A 19858-nucleotide genomic window follows, 5' to 3' on the forward strand; every position below is an offset into this window, starting at 1 on the left:
CTCCAAAAACTACAGGCTCCTATGTGGACACAGAGATACCACACAGAGCACTCTGATGAAAGATGGGCTGCCCAGTCTCCCAGATCAGCCTTCCTACAGAAGCCCAGCAGCAGTCGTGGCGCTCGTGTATTATTCAAGGGAGAACTCATCCATTCTCCCTCTACTCACCGGCTTGGCTAAGGCACGGAGACTCAGCTTCTGCCCATCTGGTACCATTCTTTACCTTGTCCAGTCTCAGTCTCTGTTTCACAGAACGTGCTGTCCCCTCCCTGCCTGCCCATAGAAAGGTGCGTGTTTACACAGTGCCTGCTATTTATGTTGGGGGTGCAACAGGTGAGGCTCCTTGGCTGGCAGATCCTGTGTTCCTATGATGGGCCAGATGAGACTCTGAAGACTCTTAATTAAAACAACTTAGCTGCTACTAACTTCTTCTTCTTCTTCCTCTTCTCCTTCTCCTTCTCCTTCTCCTTCTCCTTCTCCTTCTCCTCCTCCTCCTCCTCCTCCTCCTCCTCCTCCTCCTTCTCCTCCTCCTCCTCCTCCTCCTCCTTTTCCTCTTCCTCTTCTTGTTCCCCTTCTTGTTCTCCTCCTCCCCCCTCCCCCCTCCCCCTCCCCCTCCCCCTCCTCCTCTCCCCCTCCTCCTCTCCCCCTCCCCCTCCCCCTCCTCCTCCTCCTCCTCCTCCTCCTCCTCCTCCTCCTCCTCCTCCTCCTCCTCCTCCTCCTCCTCCTCTTCTTCTTCTTCTTCTTCTTCTTCTTCTTCTTCTTCTTCTTCTTCTTCTGGAAAACACCAAACAGCGTCATCTGCCGCTGGTGCAGCAGAGGATGGAGGGGGAGAGGGGTGTTGGGATTAGGAGGCCTTGGCAGCTTCCTCAGAGGATTCGGCAGCAGTCTTAAGGGCCATGGTCATGGGCTGAAGACAGAGTAAATCCCTGTCACCAAGCATGGTTAAAGACAGGAAGATCAAGTCCTGTTCTCCCTGCTCATTAAAGAGTCTGAGATGATTGACTTTTTCCTGGGCACATCCCTAAAGGATGAGGGTCTGAAGATCATGCCAGTGCAAACGCAGACTTGGGCTGGCCAGTGGACCAGGTTCAAACCTTTTGTAGCCATTGAAGACAATAGTGGTCACACTGGTCTTGGTGTTAAGTGCTCCAAGGAGCCACTGCCGTCCAAGGGGCCATCATCTTGGCCAAGCTTTCCATCGTCCCTGTATGGAGAGGCTACTGGGGGAACAAGATTGGCAAGCCCCACACTGTGCCATGCAAGGTGACAGGCCTCTGTGGCTCTGTGCTGGTGCATTTCATCCCTGCACTCAGAGATACTGGCATTGTCTCTGCTCCTGTGCCCAAGAGGCTACTGATGATGGCCTGTATAGATGACTGCTACACTTCAGCCAGAGGCTGCACTGCCACCCTGGGCAACTTTGCCAAGGCCACCTTTGGTGCCATCTCCAAAACCTGCAGCTACAGGGACCCTGGCCTCTGGAAAGAGACTCTGCTCACCAAGTCTCCTTATCAGGAATTCACTGATCATCTTGTGAAAACCCACACCAGAGTATCTGTCCAGAGGATCCAAGCTCCAGCTGTGGCTACCACATAAGGGTTTTTATACCAGAAAAACAAATTAATTAAGTCTGTTAAAAATATTAACCATTCCAGGGAGAAAAGGAATCTACAGAGGGGTTCCTGGAGGCTCTCTCAGAACCTCTATTGGCCAAGAGAACTATACTAAAGTCCCCAAGGTCATACTACACATGACCCCTACGGCAAACTTAGTACTACCTTCACACTGGAACCCCTACTCCAGACCCTAGCCCACAAAGCTTGATGAGTAAGATCCAAGCAACCTCAGCTTGCAACACTACTCACATCCTTAGGGACACCTTCCTGTCCGTATGGTTTTCAAGGACAGAACAAGCCAGATGGATGCTCCCAGAGCCGGTCAGCTCCCCACCCCAGTTGGTCTGAGTGTGGCAGGTCCGGGATTCACATAGGAACCAGAGAGCCTGCAGTCAGAAAAGAGCCATCCCTGGCAAGACGGCTGCCACAACCAGGTACTGGTTTCTGCCCCAGCACCAAGAGTTCACTGGAGGAGGTGGCTAACAGGAACATGGCCCTCCTTCCCATGTCCTCCCCACCCTCTGCCCTGGCAAACACCCTGGGGAAACATGCCCTGTGTGGTGTCAGTGTACATGTTATGTTGGCATTAACTATGCTAAACAAACTGAGAAGGGTCTCCCTGCAAAAGGGCATCAATTAAATGTTCCTGCTGGCTGGCCCTGAACAGGACAGAGTCCCAATGCTGCAAATTTTATGAAGAGGAGAATACTGCAGTACCTGGAGCCAGCCACTAGAAGGCGCCAATAAGCCGCTGTCCAGCTCAGAGCAGGTCTTTGTGAGTTGGCTGGTTGTGTAGCGTGAGTGTGCATACTGTGCAAGCATGTATGTAGATGTACATATGTCTGTGTACATGGATGCATTTATATGGGAGTATGCAGTGTGCACCTGTGTCTGTAGGCATACCAGTCATCACTGGTATGTATGTGCTGCACATAAATGCATGAGCAGGTGTGCAGGTGTGCAGGTATGGGTGTGACCCTGGGACCCCAAGGCTTGGCCTGGCTACCTCTAATCAGCAGGGCTCAGAGTTGGAGCTGTCTGGAAACAGTGCCAGCCTGCAGGATGGGTTACGTAGAGCACTGAGGAGCAGCACCACCAGAGGAGGGGGCTGGGAACGGGCTATGAAGGATATAGCTGTGTTTTCCAGGCAGCAAGTGAAGGGCATAGAAGGGCATGCTTCCATGCTCCCCTGTGGTGTGCTGAGGGGATCCAGTCTGAGAAGTGTATCTCTAGTCCAACAATAGGAGAGAGAGGAGACAAAGCCAGTACCGGGTCCTCTAATCCAGCTTCTAAAGAGCCCCTTTTCTTCCCCCTAAGGCCTCCCTGAGCTGCCTCAACACCAGCCACTGTGGCCAACCGCTGTTAGAGTGTCCTGGGATAGCTACAGCTCCAGGAATGGAGTATGTGGCTCGAAACAACAGGAATGCTTTCCCACATGTGCAGGGGGGACAGTAGTCAGCATCAAGTTCCCAGTAGGACTGGCCATTCCAGGCCCCTCCCAGCTTCCAATGGCTCTCATGTCCTGGATGTCCTTAATTTTGGCTCAAATAGCTGGCTTATTCCCGCTGAGTCTGTGTTCTCTCCTCTTATAAGGAAACCCGTTGCTGGATTTAGTACCAAACTCTAGACCAAGCTCATCTGAGATCTTAGACCAGTGGACCTGGAAAGACCCACTCCTGCAAAGCCACATCCTCAGGTTCCAAGTGGGCATGAGTGCAGGGACCTTCAACGTGCAGCACTAACGGAGAGGCCTTGGGCATTTACTAGCACAGGACTGTGTTGTTGTCCCTTGTCCAGCCTATGCCACCCCATCCTGCACACACAAGCCCCTCAGTGACATTTGGGCTCGATTTTGACCTCTCAGTTCCTCGAGAGGTCAGTCCCAAGGATCCGGTGCCCGAGGTGGATAGGAACCGGGCGAAAAGAACCCCCTCCCCCAAGCCACAGCATCAGGAGTTGGGAAATGTGAGTGATCCCCAAGGTTAATTAATTATTACATTAAAATGCACCCGTTAAGGGGCCGCAAACAGGAAGTATTAATCACCATCTCCTCAGACTGACAGGCACATTTCCCTAAGTTCTGCTGCTGCTGACTTAACCAAATGTTAATCTCCCCGCGCTGCCATTTCCCATGAAGTCACAGCTCATGAATATTCCGACATCGCAATTTGCTTTTTATAAGGACAGACTTATTATTTCATTTTTAAGTTTACTGTCATGAATAGTAATTTCCCAGCTCCCAAAATAATGAGATAGCAGACACCATTCCAGTCATCTGGGAGCGGGGCCCTCAACTGTGCTGCAGGGTTCTGTCTCTTCCTCAAGGAACCAAGGGGACACCAGGTCATCTTGCTACTCTCTCACCTTAAGGGCATATCAGTTATAGAACCAAGAGTCCTCCACCCCCTGCCCAACACAGGGGATTCTGTCCACTCTTAGGCTCCCGGACCTTGACAGCCACTCTGTGTCTCTTGCTTCTGTGACTGGAGTGAAAGGATGGGAAGCTTGACCGAGACCAGTACAGACCCTGAATTCAAGTCCCAGCTGTGGTGTAGGCTAGGCCTATGCAACCTTCACCTCCACAGGCTTTCTGTCTGGAAGTGTGAAACAAGACTGGACCCCTAGCTGGACTTTCTGCATCCTCTGTGTCTCTGAAACAAAAGTCAAAGACCAGGGGTCTGGCCTGATGTCAGCCTTCCGTTTTGCACTAGGAGAAATGGCGGTACCTTGGAACTGGATGAAGTCGTAGAGCCTACTGCAGCCTCTCTGGAGCAGCTTCCCGGGGCTATTTCTACTGTTTAAGGCAATTATAGGCTGGCCCAAGTGCCCAATAAACCATAGCAATTCACTAAATTCACAGTAAGTGAAAAAAAATCAGATTTCTCGAGGCTATTCCCTGATTGTTCTTGTGGGAAGGGACATGTTCCAAAATGCCTCCTTTCAAAAAGACCCCACCCCTCCTGGCATTATCCCCATGGGGCTGCTGCTTTATCCCAGGGGAAAACTCCTTTTCCCAACCTTCAAAGGTTCCATTTGCTACCAGATGCTCACCCTGTGCGACCAGACGACTGCCCCTCACCTTGCCCCACGACTCACTTGGGGCAGTAGCTACAACAGAGCCCACGGGCTCAGAGTTAGGCCCATTCCCTCCCCAGACTCTGCCTTCACAGACATCTGGAACCCCACGTAGCCTGCCTCTTCAGGTCCTCCTGGGACCCTTTCCCCAGTATGCCTGTGGGTGGTCACCATCTTTGCCCTTGGCTGTTTAGAAAGGATAGATGAGGGGCTGAGGATTTAGCATGAAGGTGAAAAGCTTGCCTAGGAAGCTCAAGATGCTGAGTTTTGTCCTCAGTGCTGAGAAGGGAAGACTACAGGGGAGGCCATGACAGAGACCAACCCTCTGTGAAGGGTCTAAGAGAGCAGCTCCCTGTGGAATGTGTCAGGACAATAGCACAGAGGTTATGTAAAAAACAAGGTTCCTCCCCGAGCATGCTGACAGACCTGTGATCCCCACACTTGGGGGTCAAAAACAGAAAGATTGCTGTGATTTCCAGGAAGTTAGAGATAGGAGGATTACTGCAATTTCCAGCCCAGCCTGGTCTATGTAGTAAATTCCAAGCCAGTTGAGGCTACCCATCTCAAAACGAAAGAGAGAAATGGAGGAGAAGGAAAAAAGAAGAGGGGTGGGATTGGTACCCTGTGGACCCACGGTGCCCCTCTGCTGGGAATCAGAGTATGGTCCAACAGGTTTGAGGTGTCAAGTACCTGGTCAACCTCAGGGACACCAAACAGTAGGCAGTTCTGTTTGTGCATGTCAGAGCGCTATACCCATGGAATTTATCGAATTGGGATCAAAGTTTTACTGTCACCAGGGTCTTTAACCATCCTGGACCCATGCCTGGGATCTGAGAGCACAAGGCCTACAGAGGCCTGGTTTGCTAGAAGGCTACACGCTCTCCACTGAAATGCTGGTTTGACACAGCAGCACCATGGAGAGGATCCTTACTGGGGTGAGGCTATTGCACATGCAGTAAGCAGTCTTTAGCATCTTGATTCCTGGACACTAATGAACAGTAATGGGCACTAACCTTCGGTAGCACACCCTTGGTCTCCCTTTGACAGGATGACAAGCTCTCCTAGGGGTCCCACCACCCCAGATGGGAAGTCTTGGGCCGGGTGTTATAGACAAGCAAAGAGCAGAAGGCAAAGTTTCCTCACTTCCAGCCCCAGCCTCTTCTGGACCCTTCTGCCCTGAATGCCCGCCTCCCAGGAAACTCCTTAGAATATGGAGAGAGCCAAGAAGCCCAAAGATGAGAACAACCTTCTCCAGGATACTGCGCTACAGCAGAAGATGAGACCCAGGCTTCCGGAGCCCCCCACTGGGGACTATCTGTGGGCCACCAGCATATTCCTTCCCTCTACTGGGCTGGGGTCTTGGCTGTGCATGGCCCCAGGAGGTTCACCTTCTGTCATCATCAAGGGAGCTGTGCGCATACCTAGTTGTAGGGACAAAGTTCTGAGGAATCCTGGGACGTTTCACCGAGCATTTGCTCTGCTCTTGCCACTGACAAGAAGAGGCAGAGCCCAGAGAGAAATAGACCTCCATTTCCCAGGCAAATCCTCCTTCCAAATCCATCCCCACTCCCTCACACCTTCGTGCCCTATTTTTTGTTTGGTTTGGTTTTGGTTTCGGTTTTGGTTTGGGGTTTGGGTTTTGAGACAAAGCTTCTCTATGTATTTTAGAACTGGCTCTGTAGACCAGGCTGGCCTCGAACTCAGAGAATCCCTGCCTCTGCCTTCTGAGTGCTGGGATTAAAGGTCAGCCTCATGCCCTCTTTTTAAAAGACTTATTTGTCTTTTGGGTTTTTATCTATGACTTTTTTGCTTGTGCACATGAATGTGTGTGTGTGCGCGTGCGTGTGTGTATGTGTGTGTGTGTGCGCGCACGCGTGCGCACATGTGTGCATGCATGAGTGCGTGCATGTCTACTATGTGTGTGCCTGGTCCCCATGGAGACCAGGCGGGGGTATCCTGGAACTGTAGTTAAGGGTGTTTGCAAGCAGCCATGTGGGTGCTAGTAATTGAAGCTAGCCTTCTGAAAGAGCAGCAATGGCTCCTAACCGGTGATTCATCTCCCCCTCCCCACACCCCAGAAGTGGCCTTTCTTGCGGCTCTCAGGCAGGACTGTGTGTTCAGGGTCTGATCCAGGGGATCTCTGGTGAGGCAATTGCCACTCTAAGTGACACATCAAGGAAAATGACGGTCACGGCTTCCACAACATCGTCCTACTCCTGCTAGGTGATCCAGGGCACAGAGGCCACTGCCTGTGGTATGAGCTATGGCTTCTAGTTCAGCACTAATGCATAGGAAGATGTTCAGTGGCTGGTACTCCGCGCCCGGATGCAGGAAGAACCCAGCGCCACTTCTGGGAACACAAGACATTTAAGTGACTTCCTTGATGAATATTTCATGATTTACATTAATGGCTTTCTGGTGTTTTTCATAACAAAACTCTCCACATTATGATGGGTTAAAATGTGGTTATTCCGGCCTCTCTCTCTTTTTCTTTCTTCCTCCCTCCTCCCAGAGTGAGGTACAGTGCCCCTCAGCCCTCTATCAGAGTCTCCTTCTGTGGGGAGTTTGTATATCACAGCTGTGACATAAGATAGAAACTGCTGAAAAGCTTCTGTGCCCATAGATGGTCAGGGCCAGGACTAGGCCTTGAGCCATTTTACAAAGTAGCCTGGGGTCTGAGGCTGGACCTGGGTCACATATCCCAGCCTATGAACTGTGTGGCTTATCCAAAGTGAAATTATACCTCAGAAGTTCCTGGCACCACTCTCCCAGGAATCTACTCTTCTTCAATAACTGAAGCCACATCCAGGTTTGCTGCCTTACGTGATGACCCATCCTATCCCAGAACACTACACACCATGTCCAGTGTTGGCCTAAGTTCCACTTGGCTGTGACAGCATCTCAAACATTCCTTCCTTTGGAGGCCTTGATGGCTCAGAGTCCATGTGGACAGGGTTTTGTCTCCCTTCGGCTGGGTTCTACCTTCCGTGACCATGGCGTTGGCCTGCAGAGGCCACCCTCACCCCACCCGTCAGTGCAGACAGTCAGGCTTGACCACCCACCTGGGAGAGCCTGGGAGAGCCTGGGGGAGCCTGTGCTAGGTTACAAGCTACAGTGCCGTTCCTGCCCTAAGAACAAGTCACAGTGCCCCTCTCGTGCGAAGACTAGGCAATCAAGTGACTTGGAATTTTCCTCTGTGTGAGAGGTTTGTCTCTGATCACCCACCCGCCTCCTCACTAACTCCATTTAACATAGACCCAAGGTGCAAAAACACTCCAGTTATAACCCAGGGCTTCTGTTACCTTGGCTCTGCCTTTTCCCACTGTTGGCCTTTCTGGTGGGCTCCTGTGCCCTTTGACACTTTTCCCCTTTAGGATTTCCAAATACACAGTTATGTAAGTTTTAACTCAACTAGAGTGCATGTGCACACGCATTCACGTGCACACACACACACACACACACACACGTGCGCGTACACACACGCACACACGCGCACACACACACTGTAAGCCTTAGGGTTCATCAGTGTTGTAGTAGCATCAGAACTTCTTCCTTTATAAGGCTGACAATCCCCAGGAATTTCCCAAACTATAGTAAGATATATGTATTTGGCCTTGGTTCCTGGTTCCAGACACAAGTTCCTCAAATACTAGAAATGCCACAGAGGTAAGAATGACTTTGGGAGGCTTAGGGAGGTGGCGGGAGTCTGGGGAACCTCCATATCTTCAGAATGAGTGTTTCAGGAAGAACATAGGATAGAGTTGGTACTGTCACCACTAGACGTCAGGGAGAGACAGGGCTGGAGGCTGAACTTGAGGACTGCGCCTCTGAGATGGAGACTCTGAGAAGCTTCTCAGTTGGGTTGATCTTCTTGAAGCTTAAGTGAGACGGTGCTAGAATTGGGCCCTCCCCCAAATTACTCAGGACCTCCCACTCCCCTCCTGGGCATCACCCAGGATCTCACTGCACTGAATGATAGAAAATAATGAACCAATGACTAATGAAGTAGGGTCCTGACTAGTATTATCCTGAACCCCACAAATCATCTTAGCAAACTAACCGACCTGATTAAGGGGCATTATACGCAGCAAGTCACACAATAGTACAGGAGGTGACAGCAGGTAAAGAGGTCTGTCACCAACTCTGATGACCCGAGTTCAATACCCAAGACCCTTATAGTGGAAGGAGATAAGCAACTCCCACAAGTTGTCCACTGAACTCCACACGTGCGCCTTGTCAGGGCATGAACATATCCACACATACGTGTCAGGGCATCAGGTGGGCACAAGGGCATAGGCAGGACCTTTCTCCATTATTCTACCTACAGGTGCACAGGTGCTTAGGTGAGGATCTGCCAAGTCCCTCATCTTTGCCCCTGGATAAGGTCCTTCCTTTCTTCCCCCAAGAGGCTTGAGGAAGTCGCAAGGGTCTCAAGGACAGCACTCGGACGCTGGAATGAGAGCACAAAACACTCACTGTCCAAGACTCCAGGTCTGAACTTGGCCTTCTCATTAGTGAGTCTCAGAGGATTTGAGCCATGGAGGATGGCAGGCACCTGGGATATTTAGATAGCTTCTCGTCTAGAAATGTCTCTGCTAGGACAGAGGTTGGACCCTCCCACAGGAGCACTCAGGGATCCAGCCCCCATCTGGTATCCAAACTGCCTCGTCCTGGGCTGAGAGCGCTGCTGGAACCAAGGTGCCACCATTCTTACCATCCCTGTAGTCTGTGTGCTGAAGTGCCATGACAGAAGGCACTGGGAGGGCGGGATTCCATCTTTGGGTGACTACACAAATCTCCTACACCCTGGGTGTCCTTCAAGAGCTCATGGGGCAATGGTGAGTTGGGCACTGCCCATGCAGCCCAGCAACCAGGGTCTTAGTTACCACAGTGGCCACAGCAGACATCCACCCGGTCCCTGTGAGGCAGTGTCTGGCCTGGGCAGAAGAAATGTGCTCCCCAGTATAGCCACACTGTCATTGGAAACGTGTTGCTGTAAAATATAAAAAATAGGGGCTGGGGATTTAGCTCAGCGGTAGAGCGCTTGCCTAGCAAGCACAAGGCCCTGGGTTCGGTCCCCAGCTCCGGGGGGAAAAAAAAATTGTAACAACCTGTAAAGGTACAGCGTGGAATTTTAACGTCACCTGCCATAATGTCCTTCCAAGACTTCTCTCTCTCCCTCTCCCTCTCTCTCCCCCTTCCCTCCCCTTCCTTCTCTCCTTCCTTCTCCTCCAATGACAGGCCTCCTTCTATCCTGTACCTGCCCCTCACCTGTATTTTACAAATTCAATGGGGGAGAAGGTTCTGGTGAAGTCACCTGATAACTGAGTTGTGACTAGGCAGCTGTCCTTGGGGCAGTGGAATTAGCATCAAAATACAGATACTCCAGGGCCACAACAGAAACTGAGGCAGATAAAGGGAGGGACTGTCTGCCTGAGTCGTCGACAAGATATTCATTCCTTCCCCACCCCAGCTACTTTATCATTCCAGCAAAACCAGAAGTTTCGGTAGGCTGACTCTGCCCGGTTGGCCCTCCTGGTGTCAGATTGGATGGCCTAAGCCTAGTGGCCAAGTCAGTACCAGAGCTCCTCGGGCAGGCTGGGACACACGTGATGGATTCATGTTTCCCGCTGAGGTGGCAGGGGCTCTGTGTTCTGGTGCTCAGCCAGACAGCATCCCCAGCCCTCCCCAACTCAGGTGTTGAGTCTCGGGCACTGCTCATCCCCCAGATACACGTAGCTTACAGTCCACACCCCAGAGACACCCTCTACCTGAAAGGAGGTTTTATAGGTGAGGGACCTATAGGCTTGAAGGAGATCAGGAGCCCCATGTGGTAGAGCCAGGCCACCAATAACTCTTGGCCTAGGTGGTGGAAAATAGGGACATGAGTACCTTCCATCCCCACAGGTTATCACAGAGACACTCAGCACTGACCTCTTGGCATTGAGAACAAATACATGGGTCTTCTGGAAGTGTCCCCTGAACTCCCTTTACTTCAAGTGCTCAGGACCATAGAGTTGAGGACTCACCCTGATGGTCCTCCCAGCTCCTCTTCCAGTGTCCTCCGTCTGACTCTCCCTCTGCACCATCCTTTTCCATTCTCCTGGTGTGCCCTGCCCCGGCCTCCCCTGGTTCATCTCTGTGGGCCCCTTATGTATACTCCACTTAATGGGGCCTTCCACAGAAGCCAAGCCTCCACCATGACCTGGGGAAACATGCCCAGTGTGTCCTTCAGGCTTATGTCCACAGACTGAGGAAACGAGGCTAGAATATGGGTGTGGACATTCTACTCTCGAGCCGGAAGCTGTGTTTTAGCCATGGGGCAGGGCTTGTCTGGATTACCAGGCCTAGGACGGCAGGGTCATAGCTAACATAATTCTTGACAGCTTTCCATTATGGAATTAGCACCCTTGCCCTCTATTCAGGGATGGAGAAGAGTACAACCCAAGGTGAGAGGACTTTGTCATTGAAGAGGCCATCTAGGACAGGACCCGACCTCATGACTATGGGATTTCAGAGGTCACAGAGCCTTAGCACCAATACATACATTATTCTAGCCTTTGACGACCGGTTGACTCTGCATCATGCCCCACTGAAGCAGGAGAGCCTTGGAATTCTTCTGAGCTCCAGGTCCAGCCTTGTGTCTGGGGATTGAGAACAACTTACCCCTCGTTTGTCAGACACCCCAACCCAAGAGCAAATACTTCAGCACTCCCTAGGCAGCAATGACCCCCAACATCTGAGAGGACATAACCCCAGAGACTTCTCCGTGGTGAAGCTGTGTCAGAGTTGAGTGGTACCAACCAGCTTCCCTAGGACGCAAGACAGCTAGGGAAACGGAGGGAGAGATGCTTATGAAAGAGAGGCAGGCTCCATAGCTGTGCCCTGCTCTGAAATGGGTCTATCGCAGGGGCTGGAAAGAGAATGTTCCAGGAAGAAACTATGCCCTCTAAGGATCCTCCCCCCTTTCTCTCACTGCATCTCTTCACCATGGAAGAGAAGACAAACAGGGAGGAACTGGGGAGGGGAGCCAGTCAGCCAGGACTGCTTTGCCCTGCCCTTCCCTGTCAAGCCCCGAGCCCCTGCTGCAGTATGACCCTGAGCCTAACCCCCACATACACCCTGCTTCTCTCTAGGGGTTCTAAAGAAACCCCTCCTTACCTAGCCCTCCTGTGGCAGTGCATTTCCCAACCTGGCACAAAGAGTGAAACCAAGAGTAAGTCATTCCTAATTAAATAGAACGAGAACCAGGGGATTGTAGAGTGGTCTCCCAACACAGTTGGATCTTGAAAGACAAACACATCCCACTACTGTCACTTCTGCCAAGTGTCCATGTCTACAAAGCAGGGCAGACAGGGGCTAGTGATGGGGCTGAGTCTTTCCGGGCACTGTGCTTTGCCGAAGCCACTTGATGGAGCTCCTACCGGCAGAGGGAAATGGCTGCCGCCAGCCTGATTTATTTGCCCCGACACTTCGCAGCACTTCAGATTAATAAAAATATTTAATAAAGAATCAAGATGGTTTATCTGTAATGCAAAGAGAATTGCGTTGCCTATATTTTTATTACTGAAAAATTGGAGGCAGGAAGAAATAATGTTATAAGCTACTGTGTAAATGACAAAAATACCCATTCTAGTGGTGCGCTTCACGCGGCAGCCTCGCTCTGCCCTGTAAACATAATGTATGAGTCGTCGCTTTCCGTGGATTGCGCGGCCTGCTCACTGTGGACTTAATATCGCCCTGCTCTCTATGGCGCAGGGAAGTGATTAAATAAGAAATAAATTCGGCTGTCATTGCATTTAAAATCAAATCAAGGATCATTTGTTACCCCAAATGAAGCTGTTCTCCTTCCCTGCCCGTGAGAAGGCTGCTATTTGCCGAACCATTTAGAAATGTGTGTACAGTAAACTGGCGCGTAATGGCTTGTACTATAACATGATCTTTATGAGGCTGCCACGCCGGGCTGCCGCTAGAGCCCAGAACGGCACATGGCTTTTTAAATTTAAAGTTATAGGTGTGAGGCCCAGCAGGCTCGTCTCCGATACATCTGAGTCTTGTTGACAAAGATCTAGGGCAAGATGGAAGGAAAGAGGAATGCTGTCCTGGTCCCCTGTCCCTCCTCCTACGACAGCTCTGCTTCAAAGCTCTCCTACTCTCTGATCCCCAGTGCTAACTGAGGTCACAACTGGCCCTACAGGGTGGGAGGAAGGGTCTTCCTAGGGAACAAGCTAGGGCGGTGGCATAAGTAGCAAAGGGGTCTCAAGATTCAAGTGTCTACCTGGTGTCTAGGGGTGACTAAGCAGCATGGCACTCCAGAGTTTGGGGGTCCTCAGTGGCGAGCTCCATCCAGGCTCTCACACAGTGGGCAAGGTAGCTTCCATTCTGCTGAGTTGGGTGTTGTTGTTGTTGTTGCTTTTTTTGTTTTTGTTTTTTTGTTTTTTGTTTCATTTTGTTTTTCAGAGTTTCTGAGGAGACCAAGTGGACTGGCTTTAGCATACAGGAGGTCAAGGCTGAGGAAATGTGTTGAGTCTATCTATCTCTGCCCTGGGCTGCCTGTCTCCAGCTGTCAGTGCTAGATAAGAGCCAGGGAGAGCAGACTCCAAAGTAGGTCCTCGGCCTGACTCCCACCCAGGTCCTCAGAACGTGCTTTCCCTAGGTTGGGTTGTTGGGGATGTAATTAATTAGTTAAGGTCTGGCCACATGGAGTAGAGACCCATGACTGTGCCGTGACCTGTGTTCTCAGGATACAGCCACACAGAGGCAGAGAAGCCACTCTGGGCAACAGAGGCACAGACAGGCGGTATCAAGGGGCCCTTGATACCACGGGGAGCTCGATGAGGAGGAAGGGCTTATTTTAGTGCCTTCTGCAGCTGCAGGCCCACTCACAAAGAGACCGGGACACCTGAATTTGAGGGAGGAGCTCTCAGCACCGAGGTTTGAACCAGGTAGCACAGGGCTCGGGATGCTATATGCCCCACGCTGCTCACCGGGACTGGCTCAGGCCTTGAGAAACACCACCATTGAGGGAGCGAGTGACTATGTAAGTGAATGAGAACATGAATGAGTGAGTGAGTGAACAAGTGAATCTCCTCTTTCCAGCCCTCTGCCTTCAGTTCCTCTGTAAAGCCACCTATTTCTGACCAGCCATGAGGTATAATAATACAGGTGCCTGCGTGGGTCACTCAGGAAACGGGGACAAGGGACAGGACTATGTGAGTTGGAAGCCAGCTCTGGCTCTTAGGATCTGCTGGGGAATGCCTCACAGGTGCGCTTGCCGTGGCCTCTGCTGTTTTGTTTGAAGGAGGGAGGCACCCCTCATGCCTAGAGAAACCTCAGTGTGAGCCCCGTCTCGCTATGCTCTGCCCAAATACTTCCCTCCACAAAGCTTTTGTCCCCAGAGCCACAAAGACTGAGAGGGGGCACTTTGCTGGGGTAGCTAGGCTAGAAAAGCTTCCTGGAGGTGGCCATCAGCCCACTCCCTAGATAACAACAGAAAGGCCCCTGTCACTGGCCTCCACTCTGACCCGGCCTTCCTAGACCCTCCACTCTGCATCTCCAGATCTAATGTCCCTACCTTTTTCAAAGTTGTCACCTTTGCTCAGCTGTGGAACACTGCTGTGGTCTGTCTCAATGCTCCAAGTTCTTCCCATGGCTTAACAGCTGGCTGGTGTCTGCGCTGGGACCTAGAGAAGCAGCCTCACACCACCGAAAAGATCCCAGGCTGATCCGGTTCCCTGGCTTGTATCTCAAGGGCAAACCTTTCCCCTGCCTGCTCCTGGACAACATCTTCCTGCCCTGCCAGTTACTCCAGGGACAACCCCAGTCCACACCTCCTTGCCAGCCACTCCCAGATGCAATCTTCATCAAGTGGACTTGCTAAAACCCATGAAATCCAGATGGAGAGGAGTAGGCTTGTCCTCTGCCCTAGCCAAGTCTCGCCCCTGTGTTCCCTGGGGATGGTGCAGATCCCAAGTAGCCTGAGGGGCCTGAGTGGCCTCAGCTTCTCAAGTCAATTCCCGTCCACTATGCTTGTGTTTCTACATCTTGCGTCCTGGCTAAAGAGTCTCCCCACCCACCTTCCTGCCTCCCTTTCTTGTTCAGGAGATGACCCCAGGGCTTCCCTTGTGCACGTGCTAGGTAAGTGTTCTGCCCCTGAGCCACAGTCCCAGCCTGGACGCTCCTTTCAAAGTGAGCAGAACGCATCTCCCAGAGCCCTCTCCCAGTTGTCTAGACTCCCAAGTACTAGTACAGAGCCCACCACGGGCACACTGTGGGTAAGGAGCGGCCAGTGGTACAGCAGGGTATGTGAGGGTCTGGAGGAAGGGCAGGCTCCTCACTGGCCCTGAAGTCACAGCAGGCAGGAAGGTCAGCCCTATCTAGTGGCATTGACAAAAGCAGATCCTGCCTGAGCTGGAACATCTCTTGGAAAGTGGGAGCACCACGGTGCCCACTCTGAAGGGCTTGTGGGAAGAAATTCTCAGGCCATGAGGGATACATCTCTGCCCTCTAACCCTAGCTCCAGACTGAGCTCTAACCTCTGATCCCAACCCACACAGAGCCAAGCCTCTTACAGGACCCCCATCAGCATCTGTCAAGGTCTTAACCTCCAGGAAGAGTCTGAGTGAGCCCTTTCTACCAAAGCCTGGAGCAAGGCACTTGCCTTCCCACCCAAGGGGGGACAGCATCCACCAGCCTGGTGAACTTGTAGAATGCCTTTCACCTGGTTGGGGACACAGGGTGAAGCCCCTCAGCCCTGTCCTGTTGGATGTCCTGTGTCCATGCAGCTCAGGAGCCTGTCCAGCTTACGTCCACAGCAGCCTTTGCCAAGTACATTAAGGTTAATGTTGCCATCTTGTTAATGGCCTGCTGTGTTATAATGTGTAACATAAACTTAAAAATTAATTGCCTCACCTTCCGAAGTGACTCTAACTGCTCCTGAAAGGAAATATGGCTAATAACTGTAATTTTAACATCGATTCTTATAGGGAGGTTATGTTGGACCAAATATCCTTTGTTAATTCATGATTTCACCTTTTCTCTTCCTTCAGGGTTGGGGTGTGGTGAGGTCTTACTATGTATGTTTTAGGCCCAACTTGGAAAAAAAAAAAAAGCCCCAAGTAAAATAAATCAGTCTTTGTGTGTTCATTGTGGATTGTGGCTGCAGGTACTACACATAACCATGGTGTAGGGTTAGAGGGTGCCTGACTTGCCCCGAGACATGGGTGTTTCTAGTGTCCAGCTAAGTACTAACACTGGCCCATGAACCCAGGTAGCTCTAAGTTCCAGGTGGGCAGGTGTTTTCCTTAACCAGAGGGCGTGCATAGGATGCAGAAGGTGACCCTCTTTTTCCACTGTTGGCACCTGTGAGCTAGAGTACAGTCCATGGGAATGGAAAAGGGTGACCACCAGGTGACCGCTATGGCCAGGAGCCTCAACTCAGCTCGTTAATCAGAGCTTGTTAACCTCTTCTCTTCCAGAGCACAGGGTCTCAAGCCAGATGAGGTTCCTGGTCCTGCAAGATCTGAGCCACTGGGGCTGCTCCCGGGGACCTTCTCACAAAGCAGCATCCAAGGAGGCGACGATACCTGCTTGCCATGATAGAATGTGGCCCAGAGAGTGGAGTTTGCTGGCCCAGAGTGCCTCGGGGCCCACTGGATTCGGGTTAGGGGTGCAAATCTGGAAGACCGGCTATGCACTGCAGCTGCACCACCTCTCTGTATAGCCGAGAAATGGGGGACAGGGATCTGTTCCCCTTTATGATGGTGGAGACAGTGAAGCGGGAGAGAGAAGAAGCCAAAGACCCTGTCCTGGAGAGAGCCAGGTGTGTGTGTGTGTGTGTGTGTGTGTGTGTGTGTGTGTGTGAATGTGTGTGTATGTGTGTGTATGTGTGTGTATGTGTGTGTGTATGTGTGTGAATGTGTGTGTGAATGTGTGTGTGATTGTGTGTGTATGTGTATGTGTGTGTGAATGTGTGTGTGTGAATGTGTGTGTGTGATTGTGTGTGTGATTGTGTGTGTGTATGTGTGTGTGATTGTGTGTGTGTGAATGTGTGTGTGTATGTGTGTGTATGTGTGTGTATGTGTGTGTGTATGTGTGTGTATGTGTGTATGTGTGTGTATGTGTGTATGTGTGTGTATGTGTGTGTATATGTGTGTATGTGTGTGTGTGAATGTGTCTGTGTGTGTATGTGTGTGTATGTGTGTATGTGTGTGTGTATGTGTGTGTATATGTGTGTGTATGTGTGTGTGTGAATGTGTCTGTGTGAATGTGTGTGTGTGTGATTGTGTGTGTATGTGTGTGTGTGATTGTGTGTGTGTGTATGTGTGTGTGTGTGCAAGTGGGGACATAGCACTCTGGGGTCCTCCACACTCGCTTTGCAGCATCTCTGATCTCTAAGGTTGTCCAGTGGGGTCTACTAGACCATACATCCAAGGCCAAGCCAGCCCTAGCTTCAGGCACTCCTGAGTGTGGTAAGGGAGTCCCAGGGTTAACTCTAAGCCACAGCACATTTGGAAAGCTATGACAGAGGAGCCCTGGTCCCAGAGGCGGGCACTCCATCCCTTCCTCTGGGACCTCCTGCAGGTGAAGGTGTCAGTTTTCCTCAGGAGTCCTAGCAGAGCAGCCCACAGCCCCCCCCCCCCCCCCCGACTCAGCAGGTGGACTTTTCTTACCCAGAAATCAACAAATCATTCTGAGATAATGGGGGCGAACGAGCACTTAATTACGAGGCCAGGACACAGCAGGATTGTTAATCTGAAAGATGCAGCCCGGTCCTAGGGCCAGGCTTGGTGCTTCCCGGCTTCAGGGAGCCCTGGGCCTGTGGCATTGGCCTCAGTGAACCAGGAAAAATAGGGCTGTCTGAGCTCAGAGGTGAAGTGGGGGTCTCTGAGAGGGCCAGGGCCAGGAAGTTGCTGGAGGCTCTAACAGCTTTATCCCACAGAAGGAGGCCTGGTAATACAGGTCTAGACTGACAGGAAGCCAGTGGAGCCTGAGTTCCGGGATCTCATGCAACAGCTGACTGGGTGTGACCCTAGCAACTCCTCACATCCACAAGGATGAGCTTGGGCCAAGTTGAGCAGATAGGAGCTCGTCAACTTTTCCCAACATTTGTCCCAGCAGTGAAGAGCTATACCACCCACATGTATGTCTAGGGCCGGGAAGTTCAGACTGAGGAGAGTCCAGCTCTGTGTCTATTCTAGCCGGACTGAGTGCCGGTATCCAGGGTCTTCGGGGTTACAAAGGAGATGTCTCAGTGCTGCTGAATGAATTTGTAATTGATTGGCTGTCAGTCTCATAAGGAGACCTGAGGGTAGTCAGAGCTCCAGCCCCAGGTGATACACAGAGCCAATCCCTGCCTGGACATGAGGTCCCACACGGGTGACCCATACCCAAGTCTCAATGGCACTGTATATCCCTAACTAGGGTCCTGCGGGATTCTAGGGTTACCATCTCCCCAGAGTTCCTTAATCACTCCTGGGGTGTCACTGAACCCTGAAATCCCCCATTTCCTCCTGGTCTAGGGGTTCCCAGGGGCTGCAGCGAAGGTGGCTGGAGAGAAGCTGATGAGGACACTAAGGGATGACACCTTGGAATGCCGCCAGCTCCTGGGGGAGGCCAGCTAACAGCCTGGTGCCAGGCCGGGCAGCTTGCGCGAACCGCCTGCGAAGCAAGCTGGCGGCTGGCGGCGCTTGGCAGGCAGTGTTGGGGGCTGTTTGCAGACTGCCGCTGACAGCTTCGCAGCTGAAATTGCCCTGGGTAAACACAGGAGTGCGTGGTGCCCACAGAAACTAGGGAGGCAGGGAACAGGAGACGTATAGGGCTGTTCTAGGGTGACTGGAGCCTTTGGGGGCTCCCTTAGTATCTACTGGCCCTATCTGGACCTGGCTTGTTCTCTGAGTCCTGGGTCTAAGCTGACACCCAGAAACCCAGCTTCCCATCCCAAGGCTACGAACCAGGAAGGCTTCACCCTCCCTTCTGTGTTTTAGGGGAATTGCTTTCCTGACCATCACACTTTGTCTGGGCTCTCTTTGAGGAACCCCTGGCCTTAGAACACTGACCAGAGGGAACCCATCACCCTGTCCCCCTCAAGGGAGGGTCCTGAGTGCTTTGGTCCCCATGTGTCTGAGCTGACATGTATGTACTTTTCTGGGTATCAGCCACTGAGTCAAGTGGTTCTGATACCCCATGTACCCCAAGACCCAGGGAATCTGTTATAGGAGCTCTGTAGGAGATGAGGTAGGGAGAGAAACAGAGAGCAGAAAGAAGAGCCCTGAGGCAGGGGACAATAGAGGAGGGGATAGAGAAGTTGTGGGCTTCTGTCCAGGCCTTGGAATTCTGTTTGGTGAACCACCCTCCTGGACAGCTCATACCTGTGACCCAGTCTCCACACCCATAGCGGCTGCCGGCAGTGTCTCAGCTCCACGGACTGTGTCCCTAAACTGGCTGCCCTCAGACAGCCCATAACTAAACGACTTTAAGACAATCGGTGGAATCCTTGGACTCTTGGGTTATTGGGAGCAAAAGCAGAGCATGTTACTGAAATATAGTCACCAACGTCGCCGTTAGAATTTTTCTGCGGTGTTGAGAATCAAACCCAAGCCCTTGTGCATGCCAGGCAAGTGTTCTACTGTTGGATACATCTCTTTATTTAAACGCAGGAAAAATGTAATGCAGGATGTAAGGATCGCGCCTTGCACATGTGAGCCTTGGTCTGCACAATCTCTCCAAGTGGCGGTCCCCAGCTTTGGGCTCAGGCCATCTCATCGCATCTTCCCCATCTGATCCTGGCAATCCAGGATGCTGCGTTCAAGAGAGTCTTCACCTTGGCTGGTGGGGCTCCCATCCAGGCCAGAGGTGTATGTGGCTGCTTTGTGGGCCACCCACAGAGAGGGCACTAACTCTCAGGGCCACCCAGTACCACAGATCTACAGGGCCCAGCACCTGCCAACCCCTGTGGAGGCCACTGAGCTGCCCAGAAAGAGGTGATAAATGCCCACCAGATTGATTATTAATAGCACAAATGCCCGTTACAGGAAGTGTGGTGGGAACGCAGCCGCCCTGTGTGGAGAGCCAGTGCTTGTCCAGCTAGAGACAGAGGCTCCGCCTCTTCCTGGAGGGACAGAGTGATTAGATTTATTGCAGGCATAAGATCGCCCAAGCACTTAGCG

General features: G+C 51.8%; 1 long non-coding RNA gene across 2 annotated transcripts; it reads right to left on the reverse strand.

Moving 5' to 3' along the window:
* Positions 1 to 8848: 8848 nt before the first annotated feature.
* Positions 8849 to 15994, reverse strand: LOC120101509 (uncharacterized). Of its 2 annotated transcripts, XR_005502056.2 has the most exons (4): positions 14266 to 15994; positions 11853 to 11883; positions 11239 to 11335; positions 8849 to 9141 (listed from the first exon to the last, which is right to left on the reverse strand). It is a non-coding gene; the product is annotated as an uncharacterized LOC120101509 (long non-coding RNA). The 2 variants fall into 2 exon arrangements; XR_005502055.2 differs by lacking the exon at positions 11853 to 11883 and having other exon boundaries at positions 14266 to 15918.
* Positions 15995 to 19858: the final 3864 nt, after the last annotated feature.

Source organism: Rattus norvegicus, chromosome 3, assembly GCF_036323735.1.
Source record: "Rattus norvegicus strain BN/NHsdMcwi chromosome 3, GRCr8, whole genome shotgun sequence".
NCBI classification, from domain to species: domain Eukaryota; kingdom Metazoa; phylum Chordata; class Mammalia; order Rodentia; family Muridae; genus Rattus; species Rattus norvegicus.